The sequence below is a fragment of the Diprion similis genome, chromosome 14 (assembly GCF_021155765.1).
Source record: "Diprion similis isolate iyDipSimi1 chromosome 14, iyDipSimi1.1, whole genome shotgun sequence".
NCBI lineage: Eukaryota > Metazoa > Arthropoda > Insecta > Hymenoptera > Diprionidae > Diprion > Diprion similis.
Genome location: NC_060118.1, coordinates 7,287,491 through 7,308,049, shown reverse-complemented (window position 1 = coordinate 7,308,049; position 20,559 = coordinate 7,287,491).

Genomic DNA, 20,559 nt, shown 5'->3' with positions numbered 1-20,559 from the left:
GCTCCGAATGGTCAGAACTCCAAACATTATAAAGACGCGTTGTACACCTCGAAAATGCGGGAATGCAAAACTCCTATACCACTCAAGCGATCAGAGTGAAACTTGGGCAGTTAATGCCTTATTTTGGCAAAAAATTGAGCGTCTTTTTACTTTTTCAATATTTGGAAAAAAATTTTACAGATTGGTTACCACTCACGGAAATTGGCCAAATTTTCACAATTGCACTGAATGGATTAAACTATCCGATATGATGCGACTCGGCGGTGATGAAACACACATTTTAAGCCCAGTTCCATGAGATTTGATGGTGAAATTACGAAATGGCAGCTGATCTGGTTTTCGATTACGAAGAATACCGAAATCTCATTTCAGCGACATTTGTTACCGACTTTTCACGCATGTCGGTAATTTTTTACCGGCATTACACGCATACATTACCAGCATGCGCGTAATGTCGATAAAAAATGTCGCCAAAATGAGATTTCGGTGTACTTCGTAATTGAAAACCAGATCAGCTGCCATTTCGTCATTTCACCATCAAATCTCATGGGACTGGGCTCAAAATGTGTGTTTCATTACCGCCGAGTGGCGTCATACCGGATAGTTCGATTCATTCAGTGCAACTGTGAAAATTTGGTCAATTTCTGTGGGTGGTAACCAATCTGTAAAACTTTTTTCCAAATTTTAAAAAAGTAAAAAGTTGCTCCACTTTTTGCCAAAATAAGGCATCAACTACCGAAGTTTCACTCTGATTACTGAAGCGGTATAGGAGTTTTGCATCTCCGCGTTTTCGAGGTGTACAACGCGTCTTTATAAGCACCTTAATGATTCACAATTTTCACCCTCAGCGCTGATTTCCACCTTTCAGGTTTTCAACATGACAGGAAGCAAAGTGCGGTTGTCACGGGAAAAGGTTGAGTACCGTACGGCAGAAGCGCGAAGTGCACTGATTGAGGACAGGATGATTGACCGCATGTCGTCCGGCGATCGCGCCCCCGTGATTTGGGAAAGGTTACCGGGCTGAGTGAGTTTCCTCAAAGATTGATCGAAGGGCGGGTAGTTTGTCCGAGCCATTTGTAACCAGTTGGTAAAACCCTAATAGATATTTGGGAGGCATAATAGGCGAGATAATGTTTTAAGCGCTCTCAACTGGGATCCATTGCTTTCGAAAACTGCGATCGGCTCGAGTCAATTACCAAGTTTAATGTAACTGCTAATTGGGTATAGATATGCTAAGAGCCAGGCACAGTGGGTGTGTCTTCACATTGTTTCCTCCCGGTTTGGAACCTTTTTCACCGCCATGCCGTGAAGCCACTTTGCTCGGAGAGGTCGTTAGGCCCTCCAATTTAAAGCTCTTCCAATCTCCTTATTTACTTTCCGTTCCCAAATATCATTCTGGCGATAACTTTCCACGGTTTAGTTATCCTTCTGTCTGACCACCAGCCAACCGGTGCAAAATATGAAACTTATCGTTAGCTGTGAGTGTGCCAATTCCTTGGGTTCTTACGGTTCCCACTTCCTCTCATACTACAGGCCTCCTCTTGGAATTTCAATGCTCGGAAAACAGTTTCTTGGACAGTTGTTCAAGCTGCGGTAAAAGTTAGAAAGTCACTTCCTAAACAGTGCTAATGATTTTCTACGCATTTAGGTATGTCTGAGTGGTTTTTCTGGTTTCGTACTTATTGTCGCCTGGGTGGATGTGGATGTTCAAGTTACGTTGACTCAATCAGCGTTCGGATTTCAAAGTTAAACTGCACGTTGATGAACTGAAATTGGAAACGGAAGGGTTGAATGCTTTTAGCAGTTGTCACCACCGCTTTTGTTCGTCGATTACACGTTCGTCGCAAATACTGTTTCCGCACCCTTGACCATGTAACATGGGATCTCTTTACCCAGTCATTTGTCACTTCATTTCATTGAAAGGTTCGTGATTACACGTAACGAAGGAAATTAGCAAATTGGTGATAGGTGAGGATATTTTTATACGCTATTATTTATGAAGAACAGTAGTTTAGCACAGAATAGACAAAAACGTGGTTATACCATTTCAAAACCATCAAAATACCATTTTGACCTCGACAATGGAAAACCATTTTATAGTCAAATAGAAATTACGAAGTTTGGAGGCGGACGAAACGGCTGTATCAGTCTGTTTACGAAATCGGTAATTTTTGAGTAATCAATATCACAAAAGTCATCTTGTGAAAAAGTAATTGATTTCTTTTTTTGATGCATGAAGCTTTGTAGTTTTTACTTTGACAGTTGCAGAAGTTTTTCAATTTTGTTATTAACAATCAGATAATTCTCAGCTGACTTGCAGGCGTTTTAAAATTTTACAACGACAGACCTTGAATATTGAAAAAATGGCAATATAGACGTTGAAAAGATGTCGGTGAAGACGACTGTCATATTTGGATTTGGCAACAATGTAAGTTTAGGTCAAATTTTTAGCTGTAAATTGATTTCTGAAATTCGTAACTTTGCAAATTTCAGCACATTATGTTTAAAAACAAATCGCATCTGTCTTTCAACTTTGATATTCCTGGAATCAAAAACATTTAACGTCATAGAGACGTTCCAACGTTTCGTTCGAAATGGAACACCCTGTACACTAAACTGCACGCCATGTCACACCATGGTTCGACGAACACCCTACAAAAAGCAGCGGTCCAAGTGACATGCCATAATCCCATACCTTGCATGTATATACATGCATATATACCTATATTAGGGTGGCGCAAAAAAACCGACAATTTTTTTTTTTTTGAATCTCGTGTGACAAAATGTTAGTTTTTGATGTTTTAAGGGCCTCCTCCGAAGGACAGCTCAAAAAAAAATTTTAAGAGCTCGCTCCAAATTTTCAAAAATGTCAAAAATCGTCAAAAAATTAAATTAAAAAAATTGTATTTTCAGTATTTTGTTTGATTTTTAATTCATGTCGTGGTGTATTGTTATCGATTCTTTCTTACTAGATTAGAGAAAAAAAATTTATGAAATTTTAATATGAATATTAAAAGGTCGCTCGAAGAGATCTAAAGAAATGCACCAAAAAATTGAAAAAAAATTATGAGCGAACTTTCAAAATTCAAATTTTGAACTGAAACTTTCGGAAACTCATTTTTTTTCTGTCTATAAATTTATAACGTAACGAGAAAAAAAATTGAACAAAAACGATTTTTGTCGATTTCTGACGTTATAAAAAATGTGGAGCGACCTCTTAAAATTGTTCTTTTTTTTCAACCGTCCTTTGGAGTGGGCTCTTAAAGCATCAAAAACTAACATTTTGTCACACGAGACTAAAAAAAAAAAAAAAATAGACGGTTTTTTTGCGTCACCCTAATATATGTATATACACCTTTATACATAGATATAAAGGTTCGTGGCCCGATTTCGGTGGAGGAAAATATTTTGGGCCAATCTTTTTTTCCACTCTCTAATTCACGCCGTGTAAAGTTTGACTCTCGTCAAAGTGCGGGGTAAAAAGGGAAGAAGCAAAAAGGGGTGGGTCGGCTGTGGATTCGGCGGTTCGCGCGCTTCGCTTGGGGATGAAGAATGGGTTGTTGCGGGCGCCGATGGCCGCCACCACGCGTAGGGATGATGTATGATCGAGCCTCGCGCTTCGGGGTGGCGAGATTTTCGGCACTCTCCTCCGGTCCCATTCCGGCGTTCCCCCCTTTTCGCCAAATCGTGCTGCTGTGCTGTGCAGGTGGCGAGCCGCGGAGTGGAGCGAAGGGTGGCCGAAGCCGTTTTCCCCGCCGCCAAATTCGTGTCGACGTTCTCGCCCTGATAAACACGCGCAAAATAATATCTCACTCGGGTCATATCATCCATCCTCCAGCCAAACATCTCACGTCTGGCCAAACTCGGGCGGACACCTTGATGGCTTGAAAACAGCCCCAGATAGATACTAGGATACCTCGACTCATCCATGAGCAGGATTTCAAAGGATTAAAAAAGACTTCTCATGATTTCAGTGGATTTCAAAGGATTACAAAAGATTTTTCAACATTTCAATGGATTTCAAATCATTTTTACACACTTCAGATTTATAAGGCTTCGAAAGATTTACAAGAGATTACAAATTATTTCAGACGATTTCAAAAGATTTTAGAAGATTTCAAAAATTGTTAAGTATTTTGAAAATTTTTCACGATCTTTAAGGATTTCAAAAGATTTTTACAGTCTTCAGATTTATAAGGCTTCGAAAGATTTACAAGAAATTACAAATTATTTCAGACGATTTCAAAAGATTTTAGAAGATTTCAAAAATTGTAAAAGATTTTGAAAATTTTTTCACGATTTTTAAGGATTTCAAAAGATTTTTACAGTCTTCAGATTTATAAGGCTTCGAAAGCATTACAAGAAATAACGAATTATTTCAGACGATTTCAAAGGATTTTAAAAGATTTCAATATTTGTAAAGTATTTTGAAAATTTTTCACGATTTCTAAGGATTTCAAAAGATTGTAAATGATTTCTACAGATTTCTAAGGCTTTCAGGATATTTCAGCAAAATTTCGAAAGATTGAACAATATTTCAATGATTACAGACGATTTCAATGACAAGCTCGCTATTCATTACTTGATACCATTATACGCGATATTCGTGAAAAATATTTACATTTTCTTTATTTTCTGTTCATCTTACAACGAATTTTAATTGTGGTTAGACACCGTCCACACGCTTATAATGCGAATCAGCATTTTTTAACCGGCCAGCTGAAAGATCTTCTCTCGTGTAAGCGACCCTTCACTGATATCCGTGCTTTTTCTAAACGACACGGTATTTCAACTGTCAATAAAGTTTTAAGGATACAAAGTATTCGTCTGTCTCTCTGTGTGTGATTGATGGGGTTTATCGGGCTTCTGGAATATATTGCTTTGTAGAGTGGCGTTGAAAATTGGGGTTATGTATTCGCAAAGCTCCTCAACACTACGATTTTTATGTGAGTGGTTTGAAGCAATTACAAGTAGCTACAGGCAGCGTTATAGAGAACAAAAGTTAACACACAATTTACAATCCGATGCTTGTACATAACAAATTAGGGGGGTTTCAGGGATTTCAACATATTTCAGACGATTTCAAAAGATTGTAAGAGACCTTAAAAGATTTTAAATAGTTTCAAAGGATTAAAAAGGATTTCGGATGATTTCAGTGGATTTCAAAGATTTCAAAGACATCAAAACATTTTGAGAGATTACAAATGATTATGATTTCAGATGATTTCAGACGATTTCTGAGGATCTCAAAGAATCGCAAGTGATTTCAAGAGATTTATAACAGTTTTAAGAGATTTCAGAAGTTTTAAAAAAATCGAAAAAGATTTCCAGTATTGCAAAGGATTTCATAGGATTTCAAGAGATTCCGAAAAATTTCAAAAGATTGTAAATGATTTCAATAAAATTCTAAGGACTTCAGCAGGTTTTAAAGATAATAAAAGATTTCAGGGATTTCGAAAGATTTTAAGTGATTTCAAAAGATTTCAGACGATTTCAACGTAATTTAAGAAATTCGAGCAAATATCAGAGGTTTTCAAATATTGCAAAAAGACTTCAAAAAATTCACCAAAGCCGTAGCCCAGGTTTCAAGAGTAATTAACCCCGAAGATATTTCGAAGGTCGTAAGACAATTTAAAGTACGGTAACAATCATTGCTACCAAAAACCAATAAACATTCATGCATTTTTCAGATTAGAAAACAGCCACCCAAATTCTTTCAACAAAAACAAGCTGTATGAGTCTCACGTGACTTGGTTCAGTTCCAAAGTATTCACAGCGTTTTTCACGAGCTTCATAACAAAAGGACCTGAAACCTCGACTTCACAGGCTTGGCCTCCGCTCTATTCGCCTCCTTATTATTTCGCAGTGCGGAGCTGCGCCAAAGGAGGGAGGGGGTGGGGGGTTATTTCCGAAGGGTTGATTTTTCTCGATGGGGGACATTTTTTCCCCACGCGATGCGGTCCCAGCCTCGAGTCTAAGCTTTTGAAGTGTAATCAGGTCAAAGTCAGGTTCTGCGAAACGTCGTGGCTCGAGGCAATCGGAGTAAAAGCGGTTGTCGCTCGTTCCAGGCCTTTGAGAATGATTTCTCCTTTTCCCCTCATTTTTACATCGTTTTTTATTTCTCGTATTTATGCCGGAATTACGCTGAACAAACCGACGCGAGGATTCTCTCGCTTATTTATACATTCACGTCTGTTTCGTCGAACGTAAATCAAACGAACCGCGCGAGCCAGTTGTGACAACACAACGAATGACGGATTCGTTGAATACGTCAACATTCTGTTTACTCATTTTTTTTAGTAAAAAAAAGACCAAGACGAACGTTTTCATCAATCGTAACTCACTTTTACATTTTTTCACGGATCTGTAAATTAGTAAAAAAAAAAATTCATCTAAAATTGAACCTACAGTGATGATTTTTGATGTTGCAGTTTTTTCCGGCAAAACTGAATCATGGCGAAGAAAAGTTCATGTCATCCATGGGATTTCGATGCAGAGTCGACGCTTCATCATTTTCTGTGAGTACCTTACGCATACATAAATTTTCTGAATATCTTTTAATATCCAGCTTTATATAGGTATAATAAAAATAAGAAATGTTATGGCGTCCATAGAAGTCTTGTAATGAATTCCCATGAAATCTGGCGACGCGCGACGTCTTGGAAAGTCCCGCGGTAATATTTTATGAAAATCCGTCCTTCCACCCCTCGTATAAATGAGTTTAATAATTCTTCCATTTACAATGGAACAGAGAAACCGCGACATTAAACCTGTTGCTGTGGTTGTTGGAGGTGAAATGATAGATATCCGCGCGTATCCGTCGTACCGAAAAATTATTATGCACAGTGTATGTAATTATCGTCAATAACCCTGACTAACGCATCTAACTCACTGTGATAAGAATTTACGTCGACGCAATGACCGGTGGTAACCAGAAGAAGAGCTGTAAATAAAGTCAAGGAAAGTATAATAATATAGATGACTGAAAATTTTCATCATAAAATCATCGCGCGCAACACTTCAGTGGCAATAACAAAACCAAGAATGTTCGCATTTAAAGCCCTGATTATAGTTTAAGTAGTAATACAAGGCAGGTTGTGGTTACAGATCCCTGTACCGACATTTTATCGACACTCCCAATGCAAGGAAGGTTCTGGATACAGATTCCGGTACCGACTGTGACTGTCGGTAATACGTCGGTACAGGAATCTGTATCCAGAAACTTTCTTGTATTTCTATTGTTTCCGATGAGTTTACGCTTCAAATGTCTTCAACCATCAGCGGCAGCAGCTTTCGCCGGGAATGGAACACGTGGAGATAATCCATGGTGGAAGCTACTCGTTCGTTCTTCGCGCTTTGCTGCTTGCAGTCTTTGCGAACGCCGCTGTTTTCAACTCCAAAGTGCAAATCCTCTCTCTATCAATCCCCGGCATAACCATGCACTGATTTCCATACGGTGGCGCACCGGCACGTTTCATGAGTTCGTAAAACAAAGGGAAATACAGTTTATGTCTCGCCTTAGAATTCTCGGCTCTGCACATCGGCCACACTCCTATGGACAACCTGCATCCGCGTTGTTACGAGCCTTCTTTACGACGCTTAGATCTATTCTATTATTATTCACTGCGCGGTTGTTACTCCAGCCTTTCAGAACTATTCATCTACTATTTATTCACATATTTATATTACTGTATTCATTCGTCGCGTCAATTTTTAACCTGCATAATAACGATTTTCCACCATCAATTATCAATCATTCTTGAAGATTTATGGAGTTTGGTTCGCTAGATATAGACACTACTTGTTGATCTTCTTGCCAGGTAGTCGTTCGTTGAGTAGGTATCCCTAAGCTACGAAGATTTTTAATTGATAATATCGCGTGTCCAATGGCATAAAGTCGTAACCGCCACCTTAGCAACTTTTTTTTTCAATCTTATCTAGGCTTAAAACATGAAAATGTAGTCAGAAAAATTGTGCTCAATTGAGAGATCGTATCGATCAGTACATGCGATCTTCTGCTATTGATTCAACCATAAAACCCATGTTCATTACTTCCGTAAGGTTGTATTTTGGAAAAAAAAAATATATATATATATTTTTTTTTTCACTTTTTCGGATTCGAGTATTAATTCATCAACTAAAAGAAAAAGGTTGTATGTGTTGGTAATTACGACCTTTTGGTTCTAATGAAAATGAAAAAAATAAAAAATACTGCAATTGTCGGCGGAAACTTGTGTTTTACTTCAAATCGCTTCAAAATGGTTGTGAAAATTGACAGATTTGTTCGATTCCATTACATTGCTTTAGGGATGGTTCATTTTGATCAGATGATTGTTTGAATTTTCGAAAACAAATTTAAACAATTTTATGAAAACTGAAACACTTTTTTCTCATTATGTTGGCATCGGTGAATATTTAATGTGACAACGTTACATCGATGTAATTGATTGTGCTGAAGAGGACAAAAAAAAGAAGAAATGCAATATTCAACTGATTACATGAAGTAATGAAAATTTATTTCAGCGAATTTTTTAGATGACAGGTTTTTGAATGAAATGAAACATCTTACAGTGAAATGATTATAATTGACAGACTATAATTCTAGTATTTGTTTATATTGCATAAATTTAAACAGATCTTCGTAGTTTGAGAATATAATAATTTAATAAATAATTCATTCATCGTAATAGAATTAATAAAAAATATTAATTTTTGGCCAAGCATGACTATATATATTTATATATATATCATAATTCAGTATCGAATTCAGAAATTCAATATGAAAGAAATCACAGCAGAGTTTTATCTCTAAGAATTTTATAATTTCACTGAGTTCGAAAAACTTGTAATTAATTTTGGGGATATCTTTTCAAAAAATTTGCCCATTTTATCTGCTTATAGTGATATTACGTTCAATATTTGTAATATGCATTCCTACACTGGGTTACGTATATAAAGAAATAAAAGGAAGCTCGTGATTCCCGTGAAATTGCGTCTCCGGATCAGTGAAGAGGATGACTTGCTGTTTTTTATAACCCGAGGAAAATTTTGAAATTTGAATCAACCGGAACCAGGCAGCCATAAGGCTATTTTCCGCATCCCGCAGCTTTGAATATCTTGAAATTTGTTATACAAAATATGTAGACCGTAGAGGACCATATATGCCCTGCACTTGCTTTGAAGCCCGTGCAGAGTATCTCGGGCAAGAAGGCACACACTTGATTTAAATTCAAATTCGCACAAAGTGAATATATCGGGTATTCAGGGCCGGCCGTGGCAGCGCCATTTTCGATTTCACTCTCCTGCTCTTGTGTGTCACAAATAAACCCGAGTTTCACTTTAATCTTCCTACGAAAAGCAAAAAAAAAAATTAAATTTATATAATATATATATATATTAGGGTGGCGCAAAAAAACCGAATATTTTTTTTTTTTTTTTGAGTCTCGCGTGACAAAATGTTAGTTTTTGATGTTTTAAGAGCTCACTCCAAAGGACAGCTTAAAAAAAAAAATTTAAGAGAGCGCTCCAAATTTTAAAAAATGTCAAAAATCGTGAAACAATTAAATTAAAAAAATTATATTTTCAGTATTTTGTTTGATTTTTAATTCATGTCGTGGTGTATTGTTATCGATTCTTTCTTACTAAATTAAAGAAAAAAAAATGTATGAAATTTTAATATGAATATTAAAAGGTCGATCGAAAGGATCTGAAGAAATGCCCCAAAAAAATTGAAAAAAAATCATGAGCGACCTTTCAAAATTCAAATTTTGAACTGAAACTTTCGGAAACTCATTTTTTTTCTGTCTGTAAAATTATACCGTAACAAAAAAAAAAATCGATTCGTGACGATTTCTGATGTTTTAAAAAATGTGGAGCGACCTGTTAAAATTTTTTTTTTGAACTGTCCTTTGGATTGGGCTCTGAAAACATCAAAAACTAATATACATAATATAATATATATATATATCCAAAATAGGATTTCCATAGCAATCGATAATACCAGCCAAATCACTGTCAGCCATAATCGAATAACTCCAAGCATAAAAAGCACAGACACTTTCACCAGGGAGAAAAAATGAAATCAAAACGAGGAACTGGAATGGGATTGAATTTCCGAATTTGAGAACTTCCGAAAGTGCCTAATTATTTGGTAATGAAACTTGAATGAAAGTTAAAATCAGATTCGAACATCAAAAAAATATCGAAAATCGAAAACAAAGAAAAATCAAACTAGTAAAATTTGACGAAGCGAGAAATCCACAGAACTGAAAATTTTCGATGTTTTACATTTTTTCATTTTTTCATTTATCAATTTTGGATCATTCGAAACTTTGATGTTTCGTCAAAGTTTGATGTCTTTACTCAAGTTTCGCGAGTTTCTTCACCCCTCAAGCTGCCTTCCGGCGTATCTTGAAAGACTCGCTAGTTCCGCTACAGCCTTCATCTTCTTTTGACACCTCATATACGGGGATAAAACGAGGCCGGTATACCCGCCCTTGTTTTCCGGGGTTTCATTTCCTACAGCTGACGAGGAAAAATATGCATGAAAAGCGTGTGCCGTCCGTCCGGCTCTATCCGGAACTTCAACCCCCTCGTCCAAATCTACTGCAGCCTATTTTTCCAGCTGTTGCGGTCGGATTAAACTGAGGTAAAGAACCTCGTCGTATTTTCACCTTGCAGTATGCAAAACGTCGCCATGAGGCATTCTGCGAAATGTAAAAGGACAAAAAAGACTTTTGATTCAGTACAGGGCTGTACTTTTTTTTTTTTTTTTTTTCTTGCTTCAAATTTTTTTAATAATTATTTGTTTCTCGTGCACGAAAATGGTTTTGAAATCACTGATCGTAGAATTAAATTACTATTTAGATAGATAAAAGGAAGAATTGACAAGATCAATTTTTATTACAATCGTCGCAGATCTGTTATTTAAAATTTTACGAATCTTATAGAATTTTAGAACGAAAATTAAAGAATTTACAAAAATTATTCAACTTTCTGAATTTATACATCCCCCATCTTCTGTTCGATAATTATGACTCCGCAATTTCGTTTCACGGTTTTACATGAAATTTTTATGCATCAGATTTTATCTATTAAACTTTCAGGATCAGAATTTTTGAAATCCGTCAAACTGTATCCAAAACAGCTTTTGCACATTTTAATATACAAAAAACTGTTGAAAATGTTGTGACTTTTTTTTACGTTATTGAAAACTTTTGAAACCATTCCTTTAAATTTTTGCACCATTTGTCATTTTGAATCCATAAAATTCTGTGAATACGTCTCAAATCTCCATTAAATTATTCGGAATTCGTGAAAATTCAATCAAATCTTTGATATCATAAATTATTAGTAGAGGGTATAGAGTAGAGTTTGACTTTTGGAAATCCTTAAGCCTCGGTGATATTCTTAGAAATCAATACGGTACATGAAAATATTTCAAAATTTATGAAAATTCTGATGGAAAAAAACCTTCATGCGAATCCTAGGATATCGTCATAAAATGATAAAATTTAAAAAAGTGCAAAATTCGAGTACAGAAAATTAAAAACATAGTAAGTCTAAATACAGAAAAACAAAGTATAGAAACGCCAAAACATGGAACAGCAAAATCGAGAATCTGTATACGATTCCGTATTATCGAAAGGAATCCCAACAATTCTAAAGCTTGACATTCCATGTTCAGTACTTTCAAACCTTTTACCTCTCTTTCAAAACCTTCAACTTCTACACATCAAATTTTCGAGTTTACAAAAAAATTCGATCCTCCCAACCCTCCGATTTTTCGATCTTTGTACATTTTTTTCTTACCCCCACCCATTAAATTTCGTCAAGATCAAATACACGCACTTGAAATCCATCCAAATCTTTGAACCCTTTGAAAATCCTCGAAGATCTTTCAACCCCTGATCGATCCACCCCCCCTCCTTCGACAAGCGTGTAAGGTTATTTATTCCATTTGGCTCATACACAAGGCTCCCACGAGTATGAGGTAAACCCCTTGGCCGAAGGTACCGAGGAACAAGGTGGGCCACCCTCAACCCTATCCAGCACTGGGTTAAGGCTCTGCTTCGGAAGTTTGACAACGGTCTGCAGGCGGATGGACGTAACGAACGGACTGAGGGTGGTTGTAATAGCCATGGAGCAGGAGGAGCAATGGGAGCGTGACAATGGGCATCGTACGCGCGTTGAATCGAACCGGGAACTCGAAGCAGCCGACGCGACGCGGCTCCCTGTTCGAATACGTCCCCCACCCCCACCCCCACCCCCACCCCCAACGGCAAACGCATCCGTAACATAGCGACCCACAATTTGGCTCTGGAAGCTTCTCCGTATGGAGCTATGGGTATTTAACATACATAGAGCTTCGACTCTCTACTGCAGGTTGCAACTACGATGCTTTGCTTTAGTGGTTGGATATATATATATATATATATATATATACGAGAGTGGAATTGGACGCTTGTTTGTCAATCGGGCCGGTGCGGTGCTCAGGTATCTCTCTCTGTCTCTCTCCCTCTCTCTCTCTCTCTCTCTTCTCCTACTTGATGTATGTACCTACCGATGGATTCAACTACTTTCATTTATTTATCTATTCATGTATTTATTCAATTATTTGTTTCTTTGTTTTTGTTTTTTTTTTCTTAATTTTATTTCAGTTTTACTTTATTCTATGCGTATCTTCCAATGTATTGTTATTCTATTTTTTTTTTTTTATATCTTTATACCACTACATTTAGTTTCACCTTTTTTTTTGTATTCTATTTTTTTTTTTTTTTACTGTCTTACTTGTGATGTCCATTGCGTTGCAATGGGCGTAATGAACATTATCTATGTATCTATCTATCTATCTCTCTCTTTCTCTTACTCTTGGGATTCTCTGCCACTTGATATGGCTTATCTACTTCTAGTTTGGAAAGATTCGAAACTCGTCTCTTTACTGACATGATTACGTGTTTTATACAACGCGAAGGTGTTTTACACGTTTTTTCATGCATCTTTTCCGCTCACTGAGTACCCGTTTTCATGACGATAGAGTGAGTCTGCGATTGCGCGTGCGCGGAGTACTGAAAAGACCACTTTTAAGTCCTCGGAGTGAAAAGTGGTCTTTTCTGTACTTCGCGCATGCGCGGTCGCGAACACATCTGACGTTACGCAAACCTAACCTCATTTTCATGGTTTGTGAAAAAAAAAGCGAAACGTACTGTTGTTAGAGAAAATAATCGTGTACAACAAGGAGGCAACGGTTTTTTCACCTCGAGTATTTACGATATTCGTCGTCAGCTCACCTACGACTGATATATTGCAAACTTAGGCTCGGCCTGAAAAGACAGAGTTTGCCTCCTTGTTGCATAATATACTATTTTACGGCATGGGCATTGAAAACTCCACTTTTTGTGGCAGTTTTCGTTCCGTAAAGTGATGCTTTATACGGCAGCGAAGAAAGTTGCGGAATAAAGTCTTTATTCCGCAGTTTTGACGCGCAGTTCGAAGTGCGCATCCCAAACTGCCGAATAAAGTAGCTTCGTCGAACAGATCGCGACATAACCTCACTCTTCGTTTTGCTTTTCAATGCCCATACCGTAAAAAATATTGTATGTGGCATGCCGTGAACAGTTTTTTGGCTCGGATAATTTCAGTACTCGCTTCCGGCTCGCCTTCAGCTTGTCCTGAAATCTTTATCCTTGCAAAAAAAAAACAGGTGGTTTACGTGCATGCCACATAAATAGCTATTTGTCCAGATGAAAAATCTAAGCGTAGATAAAACGCAAAAAGGTTACAATTGATTTTTGAAAACAACCAGCAATGAATTTCATTCTTCTGGCCATGAAAAAAAAAAGAAAAAATAAATTAATATTCCAGGGTATTATACGCATACCTGCTGCTTGCAGTGCTCAACTCTTTTCCCTCTTTTCCATGTTCTTTTTTCCTTCTTCCCCTTTGTTCTACACTCTATAGCCTTACGTCGCTGGGGCGCAGAAAGAAACACTCGTTCCACGACGCATGTGTTTTACCAGTCGGGCAGAGAAGCGCAATTCTCGAGTGTTACAGACAATTTTTTGCAATATAAATGCATCGTGTGCTCGTTTTCTCCGGGCATATTTCTTTACCTTTTCTTTGGTCAGCTTTACGCGATAAATCCTACGACGCGAACGCCAGAAGCCGATTTGTATAATTTTTTTTCTTCTTCTTCTTCTTCTTTTTCTCTTTTTGTTACGAAAATCGCGGAGAAATTCAGCTGCGCATTTTATTAGGTGCTGTGAAGTCAAATCTCGTTCTAATAATTCTTATCTATGTTCGACTCTCTCTCGAGAGAGAGAATCGAGCTAGAAATTTATAGAAAAGAATAACAGAAGAAAAAATTGATATAAAATTCACCTCCGATGCTTAATTTAATTCTTCTCCATTCGTGTATCGTTAGCTTATCTTATTACGAAGTGAAAAAAAAAAAATCAGAAAGAAAATCTCCGGATATTCAACAATTAAAGCCGCATGTAGGTACCGAGCTGCCTCAAGTGGATATCAAAGGGTTAACTCGAACGTATTCCACCATGTATAAAACGCCAAGTTTGACAGGCATGTTTCATTAGCTAGATAAATATTTAAATAATACAAAGAGCACGTGTAGTGAACGCGGCCAGTTCTTCTTTACATTTTTACGCAGGTGAAATTCGGATTAGAGTGCGAAGTCGAGGATTTGTGTAAGTCCATATGTGTGTGTGTGTGTGTATGTCTGTTTGCGAAGTGTAACCTTTTTCCCAACTCCGATTCGCTCACCTGCTCACAAAGGTGATAAGTGATTAAGTTGAATACACCCTGAGCCACCCTTACACTCTTTTTCGGAACCACGATCCCGGGGTGACTTTCATTTTCGTCACGGCGTGTAGCAAAAGATATCAGTTCTACGTCGACTTTCAACACCAAGATGAATCCCGTTTAATTCTAAACGTTTTCAAGGATTAGTGATATTTTATGCCTGGGACCAAAAAACAGGAACTTATTCAGCAGGCATTTACGTAGCAGGCATTTATCCAGCAGGCATTTATATAGCAGGCACTTATATATATATATAGCAGGAACTTATTCAGCAGGCATTTACGTAGCAGGCATTTATACAGCAGGAACTTATTCAGCAGGCACTTACACAGCAGACATTTACACAGCAGGATCTTATTTAGCAGGCCCTTACATATGCCTGTTGAATAAGTTCCTGTGTTTCAAGGATCAGACATATTTTATGCCTGAAAAACAATGCGCAGTACATCCTTCGTATAAGTGCGGAAGTGCCTGCTAAATAAGTTCCTGCTTCTTCTTCTTCTTCTTCTTCTTCCAAGTGGCTATTCCTCACTCGAGGATGTGCAGGTCCTGCTATGTAAATGCCTGCTAAATAAGATTCTGCTGTGTAAGTGTCTGCTATGTACGTGCCTGCTGAATAAGTTCTTGCTGCGTAAGTGCCCGCGAAATCAGTTTCTGCCACGTAAATGCCAGCTATGTAAGTGCTTGCTATATAATTTTTTGTTACTTAAGTGCTTGCTACATAAGTTCCTGTTTTGTAAGTGCCTGCCAAACCAAATTACTGAATAAGCTGCTGCTACCTAAATGCCTGTTAATTAAGTCTTTGCCACATAAGTAAATAAGTAAGTAAGTAAGTAAGTAAGTAAGCAAGTCTGCTGAATAAATTCCAGCTACGTAAATGCATGCTACGTTAATGCCTGCTATATAAGTTCCTGCCACACCAGAAATTGCTGAATAACTTTCCAATACATAAGTGCCTGCCAAATCAGTGCCTGCTAAAAAATTCCTGCTATTTGAACCCTTGCTTAGTAAATTCCCACTCAGACGCTTTGCCCTGCTATATGCTTTTTCTCGCAAACTTATACTTCGTTTTCAGATCAAGATTAACTTATTCCCGGATCACTTATTTTACTGCTAATACAGCATATTTTTTTTTTATTTTTTTTTTTTGTTTTTTTTTTTATTCTTGTGACATATTCAACCGATATAGAAATATTTTCGAACACTTCGTAAGAAAGTTATTTATATTAAAATTCGATTCCTAAAAACGCATGATTTCGATGAAACAATACTTTCAGTAAATACTGTATTCATATTTTATGAATACAATGTAAGTACATTTACTCTACATGTTTTGTTAAACTAAATAATTATCATCCTCAAAGATTCAGGTCAGAATTCTTCCGATTTCTCTGCCTCCATTTTTATTCGCATACATTTACATGAAACTTGAGTATGACAGTATGAAATTGCAAAATACTTCACGCAAATATCATTTTAATTAAAACATAAATAATCACAGGTCAAGATTGAGGATCTGCGTTTGTTTGAAATAATTAATTCACCAGGTAAAACAAAGAACCACTCACAATCACAGGAGTGATCGAATTGGGTTTTAATTGAAGTAAAATCTCCTCCGGTGTTTCTTTTTTCCATTGCTTCTCTTTTTTTTTTTTTTTTTTTATCTTCTCGCTGTTTTTCGTTTCGTTTTCTTTTGTTTTTTTGGGTTTTTTGTTTTTTTCTTTTACATCCATTTCGCGCTTCGGTAGAACGCTTCTTCCAAATTCTTATTAATTCTGATTATACTAATTAGTTTAAAAATTTAGTTAATTCTTTTTTCTCAACCTGGTTTCCCACCGCACCTTGCATCATCTGCTTTCTCTGTTGTTTTCGTACTCTTTCTATATCGTATTCTCTCGCTCCTTTTTATTCTCCGATTCTCTCTTTTTCCGGAACGTCGTCGTCACTCTTCTCGCAGACGGATATATATATATATATATATAGTCTAATTACATTCTCCTCCGCATTCGGGCTTTCTGCCACGGTGGAATTTCTTCCTTACCCACCTTTTCCACCCATATTTCCGCTTCTCCGATTTTTTTTTTTTTTTTTTTTATCCTTCGCCAAAGGAAAGGTGAGCGGAATAACTAATTACCAACCCAAATCTGGTTACTTTCATTACAAAACACGCGTTTGCCACTCGTTTTTCACTCCGCCAAGTACGTTGTTTTTACACATACTGGGTGGAAAAAAAAAAAAAAAAAAAAAAAAAAAACAGAAATTCCCAGAACTTTTTAGATACAAAAAGTTATTACGTATCCTTTATCCTCCTTTTTTTTTTCAAACTCCTAATTCTCTTCTCTCCAGGGATTAAATAATTTGCAACGAACTGAATCATAAATCAGTTCTCAGTAATTTTTCGTCTATCCTGATCGTCTAAACCGTAAATTGTGGGGGTTTGAAGCTGTGTTATATACCTGTTACGGAAAAGGAGCAGCCGTAACATACGTCGAAAGTTTTCAGAACGTTACAGCCAATTCTAACACGTCGGCTAGGGATCGTTTTAATATCAGACCGCTACAATACGGGGGGGGGGGGGGAGAATTTTTTGAGCCTTGACGTGTAACTGACGAGATACGAGCAAGGATTATTGTTCGTGGAACAGGATTTCGTGGGAAAAGAAACAAGAGAAAACAACAATATAGAGAGAGAGAAAAAAATTTTAGTCAGACAAAAGAGGGAGAAGCAAAAAACAAAAAAAAAATATGCAAAGAAAATCTATAATTAATTATTCAAAATTGAAAATCTCAAGTCAGAATTAGACGTTTCGATATATTGTATATGGTGAAATTGAGAGAGACGTGTAACTCAAACCACCATCGTTAATAATCGATGACGAGTTAATCACTCGTCTCCCCCTTAACGTTCAGTGTCAATCCAATATAGAACCGTCGACGTTCGGAATCGTTTATCAACTACGTTTCCCTCTCGTTGATATGGATCATTCTGATGCACAGCATCAGCACGTCGTCGACCCTATACTGATTTTTTTTTTGTGATTTTTTGCCGATTTGTCACGGGATCTTATCTTGTTGACTTCTTTCCTTTTTCTTTGCTTTGAGATTGTTAAATTCAGTTTTTACAGCGTTTGAGGTATTCAAAATTGAAATGTGTTGAAAAAAAGAAATTATAAATAAATAAATCAAATTACAGTACATGTAGGATAACTATAATTAAACCTTCCGTTTTTCTGACATAACAAAAATTATTAGGGTGATGTTAGTAACTTTACTTTCGACGACGCATGTTCAGGATAAATCGTTAAACAAAAAAAAATATATCTTATTATCTTATTTTGAAATCCAAATTCTTCGAAATCATTCTAAAACTGACGCAGAATTTATTTGAAATATATGACTCTGTTGAAACCTTTCCAATTTTAAGTTATCGCAGTGCCTCTGAAATTCACAATTTTTTCAGCTTTCATATTTTCTACGACGAGGTTTTTTCAAAGTATTAGAAACGATAAATATAAAACATTAATTTTTTTTACATTCATATTCTTCCGAGTGATTGAAGTGAATAAAATATTTAAAAACAACAAAAATTACTCGCGTGATCAGAGCATGAATTTTGAATAAACCAATCGAAAAAAAAAACAAAAAAAAAAAAAAAAAAAAAACAAATCTAACACTTTGCAAATTTTTCACGAATCTCGAGAACCGTAGAAATATACGTAAGAAATTTTGATGTTGCATATAAAAACTGAGGAAAAAACATTTGTTGAAAAATTCCACAGTAAATATAACTGCCAGTTGATATCAGACATTTTTCGATGAAATAAAAAGTAAGCACAATAAAAGGAAGTACAAAAGAATGAGGTTCTGGCATGGGGATCCAGGTCGGGTGTAAATGTGGAAACAAAAATCCTTTGTGGCTGCCAAGCCATGGCTATAGACAGACGTACGAGGCGAAGCTAGACGCGCCCTGGCAATCAGTGCCGGAGGATATAGAGCAGCCGGCGCGGCGCGGCGCGGCGGAGGTCCTGCAGGACTCTCGAAACGAAACCTGGGTAATGGAATCAGTCGCATCGTGCTCAGAATTCTGCAGCGCGTGAGGTCCGCTAGCGGTTTTCGCGAACGCGTATTCTATTCCGTCAGGGATTCGCACACCGTGATCAATCCTGTCGAGACGACGAAAAGAGAAGGGAGGATAAGAAAAGAAGACGAGAAAAAAGGATGAGCGGGGGGGGGGGGGGGGGAAGAAACGTACAAAAAACGGAAAACTCGAAATGGAACCGGACGAATCGGAACAAGAAATGAACCTGTAGCGAAAATCTACACTCGACAAAGGACCGGGATCCTGAAGAAGAATAAACGAAAAACGTACACTCCACGTGACTGATTCAAACGTGCGGGAATTTCGGCTGTTTATAGGGTCGAATGTGTGTTCGTCGCGTAAGGCGTCATTTCGACATTCCACTTACGGAAGAAGTGAGAAATAGTTTTGAACGCTTTCGAAGTCCTTTTGTGCGGTTTCAAAATTATTATTAGAAATTTTTGAAAAACTAGTTTCGAGGTGCTTCGAACAATATCAAACTGGCTTTAAGACGTTTAAACAGCATCGAAAACGGCTACGAAATAGGTTTAAAATGTTTCGAAAGATTTCAAACTGGCTTCAAGACTTTTAAAAATCATCCGAAATGGTGTTGAAATAGTTTTAAGGTGTTTGCAACAATTTTAAACTGACTTCCAGCCGTTTAAAAATGATCAAAAACGGTATTCTAAATAGTTTCAAGATGTTTTGAAAGATTTTAAACTGGCTTCAAGACTTTTAAAAATCATCCGAAATGGTGTTGAAATAGTTTTAAGGTGTTTGCAAGAATTTTAAACTGATTTCCAGCCGTTTAAAATAATCAAAAACGGCTTCAAAATAGTTTCAAGATGTTTCGAAAGATTTCGAACTGGCTTCAAGACTTTTAAAAATCATCCGAAACGGTGTTGAAATAGTTTCAACCTGTTTGCAACAATTTTAAACTGACTTCAAGCCGTTTAAAAATGATAAAAAACGGTATTTTAAATCTACAGTCAAATAGAATAAGAATCAATTCCATTTTTGAGTGGTTGTAAAATGTTCGTTGTCATTTAAAAGTAAATTTTCAAAGTCTGAATTCTTTTATCATCCTTAAAAGAAAAATAAATGTTATAAACAAACAATTTTCACGTAGATATAATTTCTAACTCGATAATTTCTTCCCTCGGTTCAACCGGATTTTCAAATATATTCTTTTATCCACCTATTTTCGAAATTACGATTATTCCTTTCCAAAATTTTGTACGTAATATTCTTCGGTTCAATATTCCTGCACCATGATATGAACGAGACTAAAGAACAATTCAGATTCGGTGGGAATTCGAACCCAGGAAGGAGATTCCGGGCCGTCCGATAGCTTAGTGGAAAACCAATTGAGACTGATATAAGAGAGGAAAGGAGAAGGAGAGGAAAGGAAGGATTGGTAGGAAAAAATCTTATCTGAAAGCCGTAGAAGACCGTGCCTATAAGGTTCATCCCGAAAGAATACAGGCCGAAGTTTATCGTCAGGAATTGATGATCCGAGTTGGAAAAGATATGCAGAATCTGGATCATACGCCCACCCGTTGAGGGGGGGGAAGACGGGGGGGGGGGGGGGGGGGAGTAACGCACACGGACGGACGATTCCCGGGTTCTCAAAGATGTATGGTATGTACAGTCAGGTCAAAAAAC